This window comes from Neopelma chrysocephalum, unplaced genomic scaffold (genome assembly GCF_003984885.1).
Source record: "Neopelma chrysocephalum unplaced genomic scaffold, ASM398488v2 Primary Assembly neopelma1_147, whole genome shotgun sequence".
NCBI classification, from domain to species: domain Eukaryota; kingdom Metazoa; phylum Chordata; class Aves; order Passeriformes; family Pipridae; genus Neopelma; species Neopelma chrysocephalum.
The window spans coordinates 5,970,817-5,989,614 of NW_020897809.1; positions in this window are offsets into that span (position 1 = coordinate 5,970,817).

Here is an 18,798-nt window from a genome sequence, read left to right on the forward strand (position 1 = left end):
AAGTTTCTAAACCAGTTTAAAATCTGAGGCAGCAGCCGCATCGCTGATGAGGAACTGTGGTTTCTCTGAGATTTTTTTTTTAAGTGTTTGGAGAAAATACTTTTGAATTTAAAACACATTTTAAAAGCACCATAAACGCAGAAAAGCAGCCAGCTGCTTAATGGGTTTCAAGGCAGGACCTGTATGAGACTAGGCAAAGTTCTCTGAAGGAACAGTCAACCTGGAAACCCGTTTCCCTCCTTTTGTCATCATCAGTGGCGTGAAGGGAGCACAGGGGACGGCCAGCACTGTCCTGGGAATGAGGCGTGCAGCTGTGGGTGCAGGGGGGTGTGCACATGGGCTGGCACATGAGGATGGAGAGGAGTGCTCACCGGACAGATCTCCCATTGCCAAAACTTTGCAGCTGCTTTCATCACACGGTCGAGCCTGACCAGGAAACTTCTTGGGGCCCTCCAAAGTGAAGTGAAGCTTTGCAAAGCCCCCCTGCCATGTGTAAGGGTGGGCACTGCTCCTGCTGAAACAATATTTTTCAAGAAAACTGCTGATGAACTTCGGGTTTCCTCCTTTGACCCCCTGGGAGATGTGCCTCACTTCTGTGGAAACCAACCTGGGGATAACTCTTTACTCATTAAGGAAAAAATAACCCGAGTTCCCTTTTCAGCTGCGTGCAAATTAGGTTCTGTGGGTAAATTCCAGCCCTTTCTATCAGCGCTTCTCTTTCCCCGTTGCAGCCTCCTGCCCAGCCCTGGTTGCAAGCCCTGCTCACGAGCCACATGGAGCCACAGCAGCTCTAGATGTGCTGAAGGAAGAACACGCAACTGGGACGAGGCCTTCCCGCATCATTTCAGACGAGTTAATCATCTCTCTAACTTGTTTAGCAAGGCTTAGTGCAAACACCCATTAAAAAAAAAAAAAGGCAGTTTATAGCATACCATGCAAGCTTCATTTAAAAAGAAACATGTTCTTTTTCAGACAGGTTTAAAATGGTGTTATAACTAAACTCAGCCACTCTCCCTCCATCTTCGAATAGCTGAGATGGGAGAACTAACAACATCTCTTTAAAATAATTTAAAATAATTGAGCTATTTTCTTTGGTTGCACATTACACACTCGTTCAGGTTATGACGAGGGCTTACCTCGGGGTTGCCTCTCTGCAGGCATTTTGCTGGGTCGGTCCAATCTGCTCACAGAATCGGGGACATAATCCATTGGGTTGTCTGTCAGGAGGGGTGGTGCCTCCCCCAATGCCCGGAGGAGCGTGTCTCTCTGAGCAGGGGCTTCAGCAGTTCCTGCAACACAGATAATAAATAATCCTATATTTGTCAGGTGGCACTAATCTGTGAAAGATCAAACCATCTCTCTGCAATGTGTGTATCGTGTTTGTCTCCAGACATTTTGCATAGCGGAAGAAAAACAAACAGCAGGGAATGGAAATGGAGCAAGTGTGTAAAGTTCAACGTAAAGTGTAAGCACAGAGCAGATATCGAGGCAACAAATTGGGATTTATAGTCCTTTCACTACCACCAAACACTGGGGGACAGGCTTTTTGTGAGGGGGGAACCCTGACATTACTTGCCTTTGGTTCCCGTTGTTGGGATTATTGTTTTAAGCCGCGCTTAATTGTCATGTCTCCACGGCCACATCAAAAGCCAAGAAGATTAGGTTACAGGGAGTGTTTGATGTCAAAATACAAAATAAATAAAAGGAAAGCTGAAAAGGTGCTGTATTTTCCATGATGTCTAGTGAGGCTTTTGCCTCAAAAATCCCTTTTTTATTATTATTATTTTGCAAAGGTTGCACTTTATTTGACAAGATTTCATTTACTTACTTTCAAACAACTTCACTACTTTCCTGCAACAGCTCGAAAGGGTTAATATCCCCTCTTTGATGGCAAACATGGTATAATTAACGCAAACTTCTTAAGTATCCTGGTGACCTGTAGATGGCCACATGAGAATTTTGTTATTTACTGACTTGCCAAACGTTTATTGCTTACAGCAGGACAAGTGGGAAGCAGGCATTAATTTTGATGCTGTTATCTGTGATTGCGTGTAAAGTTCATAGCAGAGAATGCCTATATGTCAACTGCAATTAAACATTTTCCTATTTTCTTACAATTAATTTCACGTTGGTGGAAGGGGTTGGACCGGCAGATTTGCAAACTGAAATCCTGCCCATCCGCAGAGCAGGCGTGACACAGCCAGACACAGGACAACTTCCCCTTACCTGCAGGCTGCAAAAGAAAACAGTCTGGCGCCACGGAGCATTTGATCCTTGGCTTCTCCGCAGAGACAGTCAAATCAGTACCAACTGTGGCAGGGCATAGAGGGAGATTTTGTGGTGTGACATCTCCCTTTGGAAATTAGCCTGAAAAACAACCAAAAATGAAGCCAAAAGTGGCTATCAGGTGAGTATGTTCATTTTTCACCAACCTGGACTGGATTAGAATGCATGACCTAGAAGTAAAATGCTTTGTTTAGCCCAACTCCCTGGGCCATCTGGTCCTTGCAAGTAAACATTTCTAAGTGAGATTAAGTGACTGTTCTTTAAGCATGGTGATATGAGTGAAAACCAGGCTGCTCTGGATCTAACAGATCAAACCTCAGCATCAGGGCAGCCAAGTGGTGCCAATTCAGAGACACCATTTGCTTGAACAGCTTTGGGTGCAATTCCCCACGGTGCCAGCTTTGCAGTCAATCCCGATTCAGTCAGATGCATCCCTGTCAGATCCAGAGCTCGTCCTAAATCCAGGGCTCAAATTGCACCAAGGTGCTGCTGGGAGGTCGAGGGCCCTCTCAGAGGAAACTTATGGGAGAGATTGCAGAACTACTCAGCATTTGCAGTAAGAACTAAGTTGCATTTCTGAGTACCGAAAACTCGGCTGAACAAAGTGCAACTGCAGGGTGAGAGATACAGCAGAGAAAACATCCAGCAGGTTGAATGACAAGGCAGAACTAAACCCTCCTTCAGAGAAAGGCTTCAGCATGCCACAGGGACGGAACTGCTACTGTTTGGTCTATAAAAACTGAATCAGGGAAGTATAATGTTAACCCAGCCTATACAGCAATGCCAAGCAGAGAACAGCTACCTGCCTGTATCCTGCTCCCATGCACCTCCCTCTGTGGTTCTGCACTCTGGGCTGCAGGGGGTTATTTGGAGGAAAGTTGACTCTGCCTCAGGAGGGTCAAGAGTCTGTGTAATCATTTGGAGTTGGGCCTATCAATGCCAGAGTGTGAACATGGACCCTTGTTTCTCCTAAACATTTCAGTGCTTCACCAGAGTCTTCCCCAGTGCTTTTCTTTTGCTCTGGCTCTTGATTCAGCTTCTGCCTGCTCTCTGTCAGGCAGAGAGTACATAGCAAATTTCTTTACCTGGGACATTTTTTAATCTATTTTGGTTGTGATTTTTTAATCTCCGGTTCTTTAATTCACTCCCACCTGTCCACATTGGCATTCTGGTAGCAGGTTATACTGCTAGAGTGATTTCAAGGCATTCCTGGAAAATCTCTACTGGAATTTGCTGTAAAATTCAGATTAATTTACTGTCTTCTGCTGTATTTCAGCCCATTCATTATTTTATTTTTCTTTTCTTTTTTGTTGATCCTTGTAAAATTTGGAAGTAGAAACACCCATTTTGAGAGTTAATCTGTTAGAATAGAACTAGATGAACAAAAAGGAACAGACCAAAATCATTCACATAACCTTTGAGCCCACGGGCACTCTGGACTGCACACTATTTTTTTCTTCCCAAGCATAACTCCCTCCACCACAGGGAAGTTCTTCATGAAAAAGCACATCTCTGGAGACAGACCACCGCCTGATAGGTGCCAGGACTCACCCCAATCCCTCGCACACTCACTTTCTGATAAAAAGCAAAGTTATAGCACTCTGTGCCTCAGTTTACCCTTGCAAAACCGGCATAAAAAAGACATGACCTGCCCTATCAGCTATGTGCAAGTGTTGACTTGCTCCAGCCCAGCAAACTCTTGGGCAAGTTCTAACAAATGTCAGTGTGTGGTGTGTACTGATAGGCACAGGGAAAGGGCACAACAGTCTCTGGCTTGGAGGCTCCTCCCTGCCTTTGCTGTGGAGCTGTTGCACTGCCATTTGCCTCTCTGTACAGCTGTCTGTGGCAAAAATGACACAGTGGAGAGATTAGTCATTGGAGTGCATCACCCGGCTGATTCCAACCGCTGTCCGTGCACGCACAGGGAGAGCCCCATGCACCGCCTGCAGCCCCAGCCCATTGTGAAGCAGCCCTTTCGCCATCTCCCATGCTGTCGGCCCCTGACCTTCCTTTCACATGCTCTAATGGTCACTAGAAAACTGCGAGAGAACACGGTCGCAGTATTAAATAGCCCTAATTTGTCTCCAGGCCTTTCCCCTCCTCCCCCTCACCTCAGTCTCCCGCGACTTAACGTTTAAACCAGCTGAAGTTTACAACAAATCAAAGCTCCCCATAGGCCCAGATTGTCTAAATACGGAAAACAGGAAGTGAGTAACCTTCAACGGGAAATTGTTCATCCGATGGAGGCCAAGACCCAAGGCCTGGCTCTTTCCAGTCCTGCCCCAGCCCAGCAGACACAGTGTGTACTGAACGGACACCCGGCGTTCCGCAGGAGGGAGTGGTTTGGGGAAACTTTTGCTTCTCTTGCCGTCATGTTGCGGCTGCTTCAAGAAAGGAGGTGGTGTTTGTGTCTCTAGAAGGGCAGTTTGGGAGGGCTATTTTTAATAAGATTGGGGATGGGATGGAGAAGGAGACAAAGGTTGGAAGGGAAAACAGAAGATGAGTGAATCCAAACTAAAACTGTCTCTTGCTTCCTATGAAAGTGAATATGTCAAGAGAGCACTGCATTGGGCTGCTTCCAGAAGGGCGGGAAGAAATTTTGTGTGACAGCCCACTTCGTGATGAAAAGGAGAACACTTCATTTCCTAGGCAGTGAGAATAATAATTTATTTTTGTTGAGTAACTTGCCTGCTTCCCCCAGCCAGGAAAGATCCCAAATTATTTTACCGGCTGTTTATCTAAGGCTTATATTATTCACTCCTGAATTGCAACCATTAGTGGGGTGGAACACAGCAGCTGTTTAATGACTCAAAACAATGCCCCTTTTTTACGGAAGGTCATATTAAGATCCTCTCTAACTGAAGGTGAACTTCTTGCTACGTGACGCATCCACTGGAATAAAGCTTTGCTCACAATTACACTTCTGCCAGAATCACAAAACTGCCAAAGAGACTAGGATGCACAAACATATCCAAGCATGCCTGAGTCCTTCCACTCCATCTCTGGACAGGGCTAATGAAGCATGTATCACAAAGGGGCCCCTGGGTCATAGGCAACTCTTCTGACCCCCTTGGACCTTGTACCTGTGCTCATATACCAGTTTTACTCTGGGCAGCTCAGAGGATAAGCATCAGCAACCAAGTCTGTGGTCTCTGATTTGAGAAATGGGCAGAGAAAAAGAAGGCACAGTTTGGTTTGGAGTTTGGCACCACTGTCGAGGAAATGTGGGTTGTTTGGTCGTGTCCTGGTTTCTTGCCCCAGGACTGGGAGTGCTACAGACAAAGGGCACTCCTGGGCACATGTGCACACATGGGACAGTCTCCAGAAGACATTCATACAGAAAGCACAGCTGGAATCAGACCTGCCTGACTGGGATGCTGCACCTCTGTAAAGACTTGGGCAAGAGAGAAACCTACAGCAATGGTAACTGTTGTGTCTTTTGAGGAAGACAAGTTAGAGAAGAAGCTTCTAGTTAGATGTCTTTGCTGCAGCATTTAAAATATTGCATTGAAATTACCCTTTAAAAGTGTTTTTTAAAACACTGGTTTTAGGCATAAATATTTTTCCTCTTACTCCTTACAGTCTTTTTCTGCAATGATTTCCCCAGATTTCTCGAGGTTTATATAGGTGAGTAAAACTGGACTCATGGCATTGGCTTCAGAGAGATTTTCTCTCCTGCATAAAGATGAAGTTTAGTTGGTTGTTTTGCGGGCAAACCAGCTGGCTGGGAGAAAGATGCTCTTAATCAAACGGTCTCACTGCCTCTCTGGGGAGAACTCTGTCTTTTTTCCCATCACAACAGGTTTCTTCTTTGTTCTCTGGTGGGCAGGTGTTGTCCCTGTGGGATGTGAAAAAGGGCAGGCTCTGATCCCATTAAAGATAGCCCCATTGGTAATAGATCAGAGGGGCATCCCTAGGTTGTGGGAGAGTATGCCTGTCTTGCTTCACTGGCTGGTGAATAATAGAGCTGGCTCTCAATGATACTTGCAGGGTTTTTAACAAGAGTCCTGTTCTCCAGAGGGACAATGAAAGGGAAAGGAACCCAGAGAGTGATGGCTGTGTCTGGTATTGCCAGAAATCACAGCTGGTCCTACAAGTGATGGGAACGGGGACAGTGCTTCTACCCAGGAAAGATGCAAAGAAATGCTCCCCTGCTGCATTGTCTTCTTGCTTTACTCTCTTTCTCCACCAACTCTACAGCAGGCTGACTTAGAGGGATGTGGAAGTTAATTTTCTTTCAGTGGAAGGAAAGACATGGATAATCCCAGAGATGGAAACACTACTGTAACCCCTGGTCTCAGCCTTGGAAAGTCCTTTGATCTTCCATCTTGAGGGTTACAGCAGCTCTAATCTTACTTCCTGGGAAGAAAGTCTGGGTGTGTGGGTTAAAGGAGCTCCAGCCACATCCCTGGCATGGATGAGGTGGTCAGGGAACCAGGGCTGTGGCTTGCCCAGTGGAGCCTGTCTGCCTGCAGTCCAGACGTAGCATGAAGTAGATTTTCTTCTGCTGACCTTGTGCTCAGAAGAACTGAGATAGCAGCAGTGCATTTCCTTCTTCTGTGCTTTCTAAAGTCGTCTAGGAGGCGAGTCCACTCTGCGCAGGAGCTACAGACACCTGAGATCTAAAGTAGGCTCTACACATGCTTAACTCAGAGCCTTAAGTGTCTCTGCCTGCTTATTGAAGGCAGCATTTTTTCTACGTCACATAGAGTTGTGGCAATCCATTAATCTGTGTTAGTGCAGGCCTTGGACATGGTCACGTCCCAAAAATGGAAACTTGAAGCTGGATACATGCAGCAGGCAAAATATGCAGCTCTGACTGCAAACTATACCATAGGCACATTCTCACAGAATGCACCAGCACTGTGGGCCCAGAGGTTTGTCCAAATGAAGCAACAGCTCTTACAGACACTGTGTCCAGGCACGGGCTCTGTGAATTTCCTTTTTTTTTGGCAAGATCCCTTTGGCCACTGTCGTTCCAACTCCACCAAAGCTGTCCATGAGGGACACACACCTGCTCAGTAAAGGTCTTGCATCCTCAAAAGAGTTAACCCTGAGCTCCTGACTCAATGCCCAGGAATGCAGCCACCTTGAGTAGTCTCACTGGGGCCAGCCTTGCACACTGCCTTCATGGGAGTCTGCACAACTCAGAACTGAAGGGTGGCTGCACTCGGTGGTGTCAGGACTGACAAGAACAGAGATGGTACTGTCATTTTAGACAGCTGGCTACATTTTAACACACTCTTTTTACTTTCTTTTCCTATGTCCTTCCTTAGTGCCACTTGGAAATTAAACTCCTTTTGCCCTATGTACCCTGCACCAGTTGGACATCTTTTCATCTACACCCTCTTCCTTGCTGCTCTCTTTCTGATGTTTCACTCTTCCATTTACATCCTGGCTGAATTTACCTCTGTGGCTCTTAAACCAGCCAGAGTCCTTTACATCCGATGCATTAGGTCTTGGGAAGACTGGTCATTCTCCTTGTGAAGTCGCCACTTTGGGCCACTCCACTTGACCCAGCCCTGCCAGAAATCACCACCCCTTCTCAGTATTCCTGCAGGCTGCTTTCACTTTTAGCTCTGATGCTGAACAAACCCAGCTCTCTCTTCGTGTACATGTACATGTACATATGTATTTATACACATACCCCCCACCACAGAAAGAGACCAATTTTGCAAGGTTTAATATGCTCTGAGTTCTGCTGTGGACTCTTCCTCTTTTGTTGCAGCTGTGGTTTTAGGGCAGGCTTTGTGGGTTTGAGAGAGTCCTTGGATGCCTTGGGAAACATTCTGCAGAAGCTCACTTTCTCTCCGTGCATTTTGCACTCCAGCCACCAGGTCCTGAAATCTCAGTGCACAGATTTCCCCTATTTAGACGAGCACAAAATCTACTTAACTTTCAGGCACTGAAATCAGTCAATCAGACTTTCAGGTCTGATTGAGTTTCTGATTGATACCACTCGTTTATGCCTGCAGTGTCAGGCAAAGAGACAGAAGAGGCAGCTGGACCCCCTCCTACATCAGCAGAGGCTCTAACTGAGTCACAGCACTGCATCAGGATGCTCTACATGGGCTAAGAAACACCACCTCACAGCCGCGGCAGCCCTGGGGTGGCTGGTGTGAGCTGCTTTGCCACAGCTCTAGAGAGAATAAGAGCTCACCCATTATCCTTAACGTCCCTGCCCGTGACACCAGAGAAGCATAGAAAGTAAGGGAGCGCCTGCAAGTGCCAAATAACTGAAACAGAAACACTGTCTGCCTCTCCTGTGCTTGTCCTAGTTACTCATGAGGGAAAGTAACCCTGCCTTAGAAAAGCTGAGGATTAGCCTGACACACCTGGGTACCACCTGCTGCTTTAGTGTCTCCAGCTCAGAGTTTTGTGACAAGCTGGGTGCTTGACAGCAATACTCCTTTGAAATGGCAGGTATAGTGCTGACTGTTTGGAAAAGCCTTGCACCAGCACAGGGTAATTGTCAGTATGCATGAAGACAAGCTTCCTGGGGTTGGCTGGGGGCAAGAAGGGGACAACCCAGGTGGAAAAAGTGCTTAAACCACAGCACAAGGCATGCCTGTGCTCCTAACCAGCTACACAGCAACTTGGCCCGATAGAGTTAGAGCAGCCTTGAGGTGGCTCTGACAGGCAAAGCACACAAATGCTGTGATAAAAAACAACCCTCAAAGCAACAGAATGTCTCCCAAGGTTTAAAAGCACAGTTGTTCAGCCTTGCCTATTTGTATGGGAAGCTGGAGCTGCAGCTCCTGAACGTGGAGCTGGCAGGCAGCATAGGAAAGGAGAGGGAGGCGAGATATGTGGCTGAGGAATTTGCAGCCTTTGAGTTCCCTCTCTCTCCCACCTCCTCCTCTTGCAGGAAATGAAAGAAGCCTCTTTTGTGGAAGAAGGATGGTAGGTGTGCATGTGTGAGTGTGTGCTGGGGAGCAGCCTGGCCTCACAGTCCCCCTCCCAGCCTGGCACTGCGCTCGCCGTGTGCGCGGCGATGCCGGAGCGCTCGGGCCGGCTCAGGGCTGTTTCTCAGAAGTCTCCTCATGCGTGTCTGAAAAGGTGGATCAGGCAACGGAAGTGACAAAACCACCAACATGCCCAGGCCTCAAAGGACTGCCTTTTCACTTTTTTTTTCTTTTTTTTTTTTTTGGTAAAGCAACCCCCCCAACCTCTTCCTCCCTCCCTCCCCTGCTCTGCCCTGCTGAATGGCAGTGCTGGAGCATCAGAGCCTGAAACTGCAGGAGAGTAAAGGACAAAAACGTGGCCATTGCAAGGGCCATTGCAAAGAGTGATGTCAGGGACCAAGGCTGGCAAGACTGGCCGTGGGCATGGCTGTCTGCAGCTGCTGCTGCCCTCACCTGGGACTGAGGATGGAGCGGAGTGGGCAGCCAGCCCTCTCCACCAAGGGGGTCTCTTTTAGCCTCTGTTTCCACAATAACAGGGACAAAAAGAATGGGCTGTTCATCCCTGTTCCCACTCACTGAATTACAAGGTCTACCTACGTGGCCTGGCAGCTTCTCCTTGGGGTGTCCTCGGGAGGGAGGGGAAAAGCATGGCTGGACATCTCGTTTCTGTTTATATCTCTTTGTTAGCAGTAAAATTTTCCTCTCACCATGCTTGCTCCTGAGGTAGGTATTAGCAGCAGGCTGAGGAGCAAGAGGGTGGCCCAAGCCCCCTCCTTCTGCACCCTCCAATGGCAGCCAGGACAGGCTGCCCCGGCACAGTGATAGTGAACACATCTGACCATCCCTCGTGGGCTTTTACCACTCTGATCCACAGACACACAGTGTCAGCCCGGCCCCCAGCACCTTCCCCTCAGGTAAACATAACGAATCCCCAAATTTGTTCCTCTGAGTGTGGAGGAACACCCCATTTCCCAGACAAGCCCCGGTAGCAGGAGAGCAGCCCCCTCTGAGATATTGCTGTTGACACAAGACCTAAAATGCATGAGAAGAAAATAAAGCCCACTCAAAGTCATCATGGTAAAGGCAAACTCATCTGAGAGGAAGGGTGGAAAAGCTGGGGAATGAGACGAGTAAAGGGAATGGCTGTCTGGAGAAGAAGAATGCTGTTGGGAAGAGACACCAGGATGCTATAAAGACCCAAACTCTAAAGACAATTTTGGAACCAGGAGCCAAAATTTCCACTTTCCAGGAGAGCACTGAGTCCACATTCAGCCCTTCTAGTTTTCCAGGTCAAAAATAAACCCTGAATAAAAAACATTTTCTGAAAAAGGCATAATTTTTACTTCACATGTTTTCTGTAGAACAAAAGGTATTGCGTGAAAGAAAGGAACTGCCTGAGAAGATGGGACTCTCCCAGGTGGAAAGCACAAATTCAACATTGAAAAAAAACTTGCATAGTGCCAAAGGAAAAAGGTGAAGGCGTTGAATTAAGAAATTGAGCAAGTAACATGCCATGTGAATTGGTCCCGAGATCTACCTGTGTGTAAGGCAGATGGGGTCCTTACACATGCAATAAGTAAGGTGGGAGAGGGAAAGAAGAGTAAATAAAGAAGAATGCAAGAAATAAGCTTGCTCAGAGATCTAAGGATTAAAAAGAAAACCTTTAGTAGAAATGGAAAACAGGGAGGCAACCAAACAAGAATATTCAGTCAGTTAAGGCTTGCAGGGAAAAGATAAGGGCAGCAAAAATGCAGAATGAGTTAATTATAGCCAAAGGGATTAAGGAGAATAAGAGGCCTTTAACAAATATATCAGGGGAAACAGAAACACTAGGTAGAAGGTGGGTCTGTTAATAATAGGTCAGAGTAGGGAAGGAAAATAATGAAACAAGGGGACAAATCATGCCAACAGCAGTGTGGGCATCTTCCTGTTACCAGCCAGTCTGAGACCTCCAAAACACCAGGACAGGTCAACTGACGGCGACCACTTTCAACCCACAGACTCTCCATCCACAAGGACAGATCTGAGCTGCCATCACAATAGGGCTGGGTATGGAAATGAATCTCCCCATGCAGTGCCTGACACTTCACACAATAAATCAATATATTTTCAGTGATTTAATTGCCTCAGTCTGGCTTTTTGTTTTGTAAGAGGCTGGAGAAAGCACATGTACAGCAAGGTTAGGTCACACATGTGGTACAATGGCCTTGGAAGAAGACCTGGATAAAACACACCAGTGAGTGACAGACTAACTGACCAACTAAATATGGGCTTCTCATCAACTCTTGTCCCTTGGCTTGGCTATTCCCCTCTGTCTGCCTCTCTTACCCCCCTGAAGGCAACAAGAATAAAACCCAGTAAATCCCTTGGGGTTGGAAACAAGGATTGGCAATTAATAGGACTTTGCAAAACTTGCATCTCACTGTTACAGGCCAGATTCTCACCTCCTAAGAAATTTTCCACAAGAATTTAAAATATTTTAAATATGCACACATTCCTGACATCAGAATTTGGCTTTCTCCTTCTTCAGAAATAAAGTTTGGCTCCAAATCCCAGGTTTCCCTCTCAGTTCCTATAAAAACAAAAGGGTCAGTTAGGAAAACTACAGACTAAGTCTGTTTTCTCAGAGTCAAAAAAGAACAATCAGGACACAGAAACTGTTTCACCCAGCTCTTTCACAGGAGGAAACCCATCCCTCTCCTGTCTGCCTGTGGGCACGTTTTGCATACTGGAGCCTTTCCTTGAACAAGACCCCTCAGGCACCCTCCAGCCCCCATCTGCCAGGGAGTCACACAGCGAAACAAAGGGCCAGCTCCTTTGTCTGGGGAGACAAGGTGCCAACCTGCCTGTCTCTGTTTACCAAAGTGAGGGATGTTAGCAGGGTGAGAATGGGGGCTGGGACCATTGCAGAGGTGGGGACCATTTGTCCTCTATTCCCGGCTCTCAGGCGCTTTCCCCACCCTGCTGTCTCCCTCTGATTTTCATGTCTTCCCAGCTTGGCTTTTTGAAATACTTTAAATAGTTATTTAGGAGGTTGCTGTTGATAGATAGATAGATAGATAAATAGATAGATAGATAGTAGATTCTATTTCTGAAAGGAAAGCCAGGGAACAGCTTCATAGCCCAAACTCCTGAGCTAATTCCCTACAACTCCGTTCACAGTGATACAGGGTTCTTATTTCTTACACAGTTCTGATTCCATGGATAACCCATGGATGCACACAAACAACCCTTACCTTGTCCTTTATTCAGTGCTTGCCTTTTCCTGCATCCCTGTCACGTCCCCTGCCAAGAGTGGATAGTGAGGAGATACTTGGGGACAAGTCCTAGTACACACGGCAGTTGTACCAGTAACTGAGCTATGCCAACAGACACTGCTTTAGGGATGACAGCTAAACATCATGGACAGTTTTCACTAGCCTGATTTTCTAACGAAATGCCTCCCTCATGGAACTGAATGAGAATAGTTTTGATGAGGCAGGAAGCTGGATGAAGGCCCTGCACTCACAGAGGCTGTCACCTGGAGTGCATCGCTGTGTGTACCTGCTGCACATCCATGACAGCAGCATGCTTCCCCCAGCCACACATTTGCACATTTAACTGTGTCAGAAATGGACAAACCCAGCCAGCAAAATCCATGGGACACCAACACTTAAGACTTTCCTTCCATACTTATCCAACTTACCTCAAAGACCACACAAGAAACAAAAATCAGTCAGCCTTCCTCCCTTTTTACCTGTGTTGTACCATACAGGGTGAAGTCCATGCTCCCTATCTCCCTGCTGTCTCTTTGCACTTTCAACTCAAATATGTAAAACTGCACAAGGAAGGAGAGGTTAAAATAACAGCACTCCATAATAAATGATATACTGTCCTTTACAGGTTTTCCTTTTACACCATTCGTTCTCTTACCAGCATGATCTCTGTTGGGTGTTATGTTAGAGGGAGTCTCCAGGAAGACACTGAGCAGGATATCAGATTTTATAATAAACAAAAATATAGGTTGTTGCTTTGTACTGCACCCTCAATCTAAGGAATAGCACACACATGATGCTTCTATAGGCATGTTTGCATATGTTCCCCCATCTCTTTCTATATTTGCTCAGCAGTATACACTGCTGGGACAACAGTATACACCGCTGACTGGAGAACAGGAGTCTTCACCCTTCTTCTGTCCACTCTGGCACTCAAGGACTCAGACAGGAGCAACAGGATTGCAAAAGCATTGCTATTTCCCTGGCTCAGTCCCTCCTGGACTGGGGACGGAGTTTGCTGCCTCTCTGGACTCACACAGCCTGTTTCTCCCCTGCATGAAAACTTTGCTGCCACAGACCTAACCTGCATTTTATTTTTCTTCTCCTCCTGAGCACTCCTCCTTTGGCTCCCAGCTGCCCAAGAGATGGTTTGTAAAATCGGGCCAGGGGAGGTGGTGGTGTGGGGAGGGAAAAGGAGGTAGAGCCCAAGCACCAAAAGCAGCAGCCACAGCGGAAGGCAGCGCTTTGCATGATCTCATGAATCAGCCACGACATTATCTACAGTGAAATGCCTGGGAAGGGGTTTCCCATGTCCTACCCTGACCTGGAAGGTTGAATCCATAGGGGCCTGAAGGGCATTTTGATTGCCAAAGACAAAGGCTAAATCAGAAGGAAATGATATTTTATTTAACCTCTGCATGGCGGTGGGGGCCTGAGGGGAGGGTAGAGGCAGGGGGATGGTGACAGAGGCATGGGGATAATGAGGGGGATTCAGAGCAGATAACTCAGTAACATATGGGCTCTCACTAAAGCAGTGAGTCCCACCGAAAAGCCAATTTCCCTTGACGTGCTGTCAGCCACTGCTGGGGGAGGGCAGAGCCCTGCACAGGCAGCCCAGCCTGCTCTGCCAGGGCTGTGCTCTGCCACACTACCGTGCTGCTCAGTGCCAATATGGAACTTCCTTTCGGGAAAGGGCTGTGATAATTGTCTCTCTCTTTACACAGCTCTTTCCAGACAACATGCCCAGCGTTGGAGCCCTTATACAGGGAAAGCTCCCAAGACACCCTGACTTGGCTTGGAAGCCAGTTGGGGCTCTGAGTACCCAGCATTATGGAGGGTCAGGCTGAAGGACTCCAGACCTGTTGGTGCAGGGACCAGCTCTCCTTGTAGGTGCCCCATTACCGAAGTGTGGTTTGTGACCATTAAAAAAATCAACATCACAAGGGTTTTGGAGTGGTGGGGTGGGGTGAGCTTACCTCCTTGTTTACATGGCATTGTAGCTACAAAGGCTTTAGATGCTTTCCTGACATGACATTCCTGTAGGAAGTTGCTGCAGATGTCCTGAGAACTTTGGTGATCTGGTGGGTGGGTGGGGAAGGGCTATCTAGTAGGGAGGGACTGGGAGGGAAGGCAGGGAATGCAACAGTGCCTCCAGGGGAAGGTGGGGCCCATACCACCCTGGGTGGTGGGCTTTATGCAAGAATGCCCTGGAGGAGAGGTGGGGACCATAGCTTTGCAGAACAACTGTGGTGCCAGCGCATCTAACATCTCTAATACTTCTGTGAAGCCCAGCCCTTCCAGGATTGTTCTCAAGTTTTTAGCCAGCCCTAAAACACAAATAGGGTGGGGATCAGAGAACCAGAGGTGTGAGAAATGGCAAAGACCTTCACTCCTCATCACTTCTGTGGTATTTCATCAGACCATGCAGGCCTACAATGGCACTTTATCACTTCTTTTGGGAAGTAGTTTTCGGTACCTCTGATGCACCCAGGAATAGGTTGTGTTTTGCCAAATTTCTGTTTCACTGTAAGTAGAAAATAGTCATGGATGTCAATATGAGTTTTTACAAGTGAAAAGAACTTAAAAATGACACCCCCTCCTGTCTTCCCACAGTACCAAAATATCACACGTCAAAGATCCTCCTGCTGAGAGCTGAATTCCCCTTTCACGCTAAGTTCAAGGACTGAGGCTTGTTCCAAGCGTTTCTATTTCAGACTCTTGGTCTTTGACCAAATCATTGCATTTCAGGCTTGTGCTGAAGACCTGAGGACCATATTTGTTTGTACTCCCTTTGCACTTAGGGGCCCAGGCACAGCCCCTGTACTAGGAGATGTGTAAAGGCAACAGAAAAGTCTCAGCCTGTCCTGAGCAGGTTCTGCCAGATATGTGTTTCCTTGAGGTCCTGGATACTTTTGGGGCAGGTCAGGCACACACCAGTACTCCAGCTCTGCTATGTAGGGTACCTGCAGCACAAATTGATCTGTGGGGAGCATGACCCAAAGTGTCAAAACAGGGCCTTTAACATTTTCCACTGCCACCAAACCTGTTTGACTGAATTGCAGGTTAAAAAGGCATTGTGTCTATAATTGTTGGGCTTTAGAGAGCATGTCTTTTCCTTTAATGAAATACCTTGCTCATTCCATTCGAAAAGGAACCAAAGACTTCTCAGGTTTATGATAAAGTTGTAAAAATTTTATTTACCCCATATTTCCTGCTGGGTTATTTATGAGGCATTTTGTCAGCTCTCATAAAACTGCCTAGTAAAATATATTTTCTTACAAAAAAAATAAAATCATTTGTGCGGAACATCTTGAGAGCAGCGAGGACAGAGTTAATGGGATACACACACGTTCCGACCCTGGGAGAAAACAAAACAGAACGAAAGCCAGGCATTGTTGTGCTGCATTAGTTAATAATAGCTTTAGAGCTAAAATCCTGCTCCCACTAATGTTACTGGAAGTTGGTCCTTAATATAAAATAATCAGAGAACCAGCTGCCATGAATTACAGAGCTTCAAAATGAACCTGAAATCCATCAAAACACCCAGAAAACACACTTCTCCTGTTGAGATTTCACAAGAAACACCAGCTCAAGAAGTTTTTCTTTGAAGTATGCTGACTTAGGTTTATGTAAGTTGGGGATAGTTGCAAATAGTCACTCAGACTGGAACCCAAGGTTGGTTGATTTTTAATACAGTAACTTTTACCTAGTTAAGGGCCAAGACGCACGACATGAAGCTCCTTGACGTAAACCTGGAGGAAATCCCATCTTGGTAGTTGCTGTCGAATAAACAGCCTGGGCACAGGAAAAGCATGACCCACCCACTCCAGGCACAGCTGGAGTGCATTTGCCTCTCTTGGAGCACAGCTTTTCAGTTTTATGTCACATGCTTGCATCTGCTCAGTTCTCCGTGGTCTAAACTTTTGCTTTTTATTCCAGCAGTGCTCATGTTCCCTAATCCCAGTGGGAATCTCTAAGCACTAGGTTTGTTGGGCAGCATTACCCCTAACACCCTTCACTTCAACCCTTGCAGCTTCACTCCAGCCACACTCACCACTCGCAGGTAAGCAGGACACAGGTAAAAAGTCCTTTCCATGTGACTGGCTTGGCCTGGTTCACTCAGGAGCTCAGCAAAGGTATTATAGCTTGGAGGCATCAGGAATATGAAGAAAACAAAAAAACAATGAAACAATGAATAAGAGATTTTAAAAACCCCCACAACAAAAGAACACCACCACTACCCAAAAAAACCAAACCAAAAAACCCAGGGAAGGTTGTTTTTAAAACAACAAGAGCTGGATGCTAGGAGGCGATCAGGGGGCTTTTGTTTTGTGCCTATACAGCACTTAGCACAACACAACTCCAAATTACAGCTGAGCTCTTGCTCCTTTTGCCCTGCAAACCTGAAGAAGCAGCAGCCAAGTATGGGAAACAGGCAAAGAGCCAGGTTTGCAAAGGTATTTAAGTGTGTAAAGACACAGGGGGATATTTATTTACGGATGCTGGTAGAGGTCCTATTTCCTACGGGAGCCAAGGGGCATTAGGCTCACAGTTCCAGTGCTTTATCAGTGCCACCAGGTGTTATCTGTTTCTTTAGGTACAGGTAGAGCTGGGTTTACCACTCCTCCCAATAAGACTTGTTTTTTAAAAGCCAGTCTTATCATGGGGTTACTCCCCCTATGTGTCTGCAAAGTGCCTTTTGCAGTGCAAGGTCCTGCCTCAGTCACACAACCCGTGACAGCATTTAGCAACCGCAGGTCAGTGCTGCTTTGGGCATATGCATATCTTGGGCTATGCTTTCCTTTTGCACAGGTGTGTTTCTCTAGAGAAAAAGGAGTGTCTCGAGATGTCTGGGTGACCCAGGGGCCTGGAGCTGGCCAGAAATCCCTTCTCAGACTTTGTCAGGGAGCAGAGGGGGGAACAGCCTGCCAAGCAAAGCAGGGGTGGCTCCCCGGAAAACACAAAGCATCGAGTGGGATATACCAGACCTGAACTTTAACAAGCAGTTTAGGAACTGGCTGAGATTTTAACAGTTTAACCAAACTGGGCCAAAGTTCCTCCAGCTCAGCCCTGCCAGAAGTGTCTGATAGAACAGAAAATGTGCCCTCCAACTGCTACATTCTCCTTAGACTGAACTAAATCCATTACACTAACTCAGCAAGCAAATTCAAGGTGGACTCACCTGGAACATTTGTCGGCTGTCTAGAAATAAATGCAGCGGAACTCCAGTGGAGGGAGTTCAGAGAAGAGAGGAGAAATGTGTCTAAAGGCTCTCTGGATTTGACTCGGAGTGTTGAGTAGGTGGAGATGGAGAAGGAAAGTCATTTCTACTCCAGATATCAAACAAGCTCTGAGAAAATTCCTTCTACAGCTTAATTCATTTAAAAAGAAAACACCTTTGCCTCCCAGCTTTCAAGAGGTTTTGGCATCCTTTACAACCAGCATAGTCAGTTGTTCCAGAATCAACAGTTTTGGTCAGTGACTGACAAGGAAGGGCTGCTTTGCCTCAGTGCACCAGGGAGAAACCAGCAGACATGTGGCAGACACCTTATTTGCACTGGTGGGACTAATGCTTTTGACTCAGCTTGCGAAAGGTGAGCTGGCAGGATGTTAGCATACTGCACGCTTTGACAAACCTCTGGTGATGAGAGAGCTGCTGGAGACCAGAGCAATCCGGCCCCAGGAGGAATGTTTCTCCCCATTCCACCAGACTGTTTCTATTAATGGGGAAAATTCCAAAATTAAAACTGCAAAAAGCACCCTGTGCTGCAGGCAGGGGACAGAACATATGGTGCTCAAGCTTGAAAGCTGGCATGGGTGTTGTCTTTAGGAAGGGAAACATAAAAGGACACAGACAGCGAAGATGTGCAATGGCCCATGCTGAGGTCTCTGCAAAGCTGCCATTGGTGGGAGTCCTTGTCAAATTATTCCAATCATATGAGCAGATATGAGCCTCATAGCTACCTCTCTTTCTTTTTCTTCTTCTTTGTGTTATTTCTCTTCCCCACTGCCAACTGGCATCAGTGACCAACTTACCTGCATCAAACACAAACATGTGGGTTGTCTGAAGCCAAGCAGGGTCCTCGTCAGGGGAACACTCTGGGCTATTTAATAAAGTTAAGAGACCAGAGAAGCATCCAAGCTTTCCCACCGTAGTAGGAGAAGATGAAATTCTTTAATTGTTTGTGTTTGAGTGAAACTCATATAAAAAGAGGATTTGGGATTCTGGGGAAGCTTTAGAGTGGAGTCTGACCTTAAGCCATGCTTCTGAACAGCATCGCACGCTCTCACACTGTGCTCCCTGCACCCACTCTGGGAACTCAGCCCTCACTCTTAGCCCTCCTACTTAGACA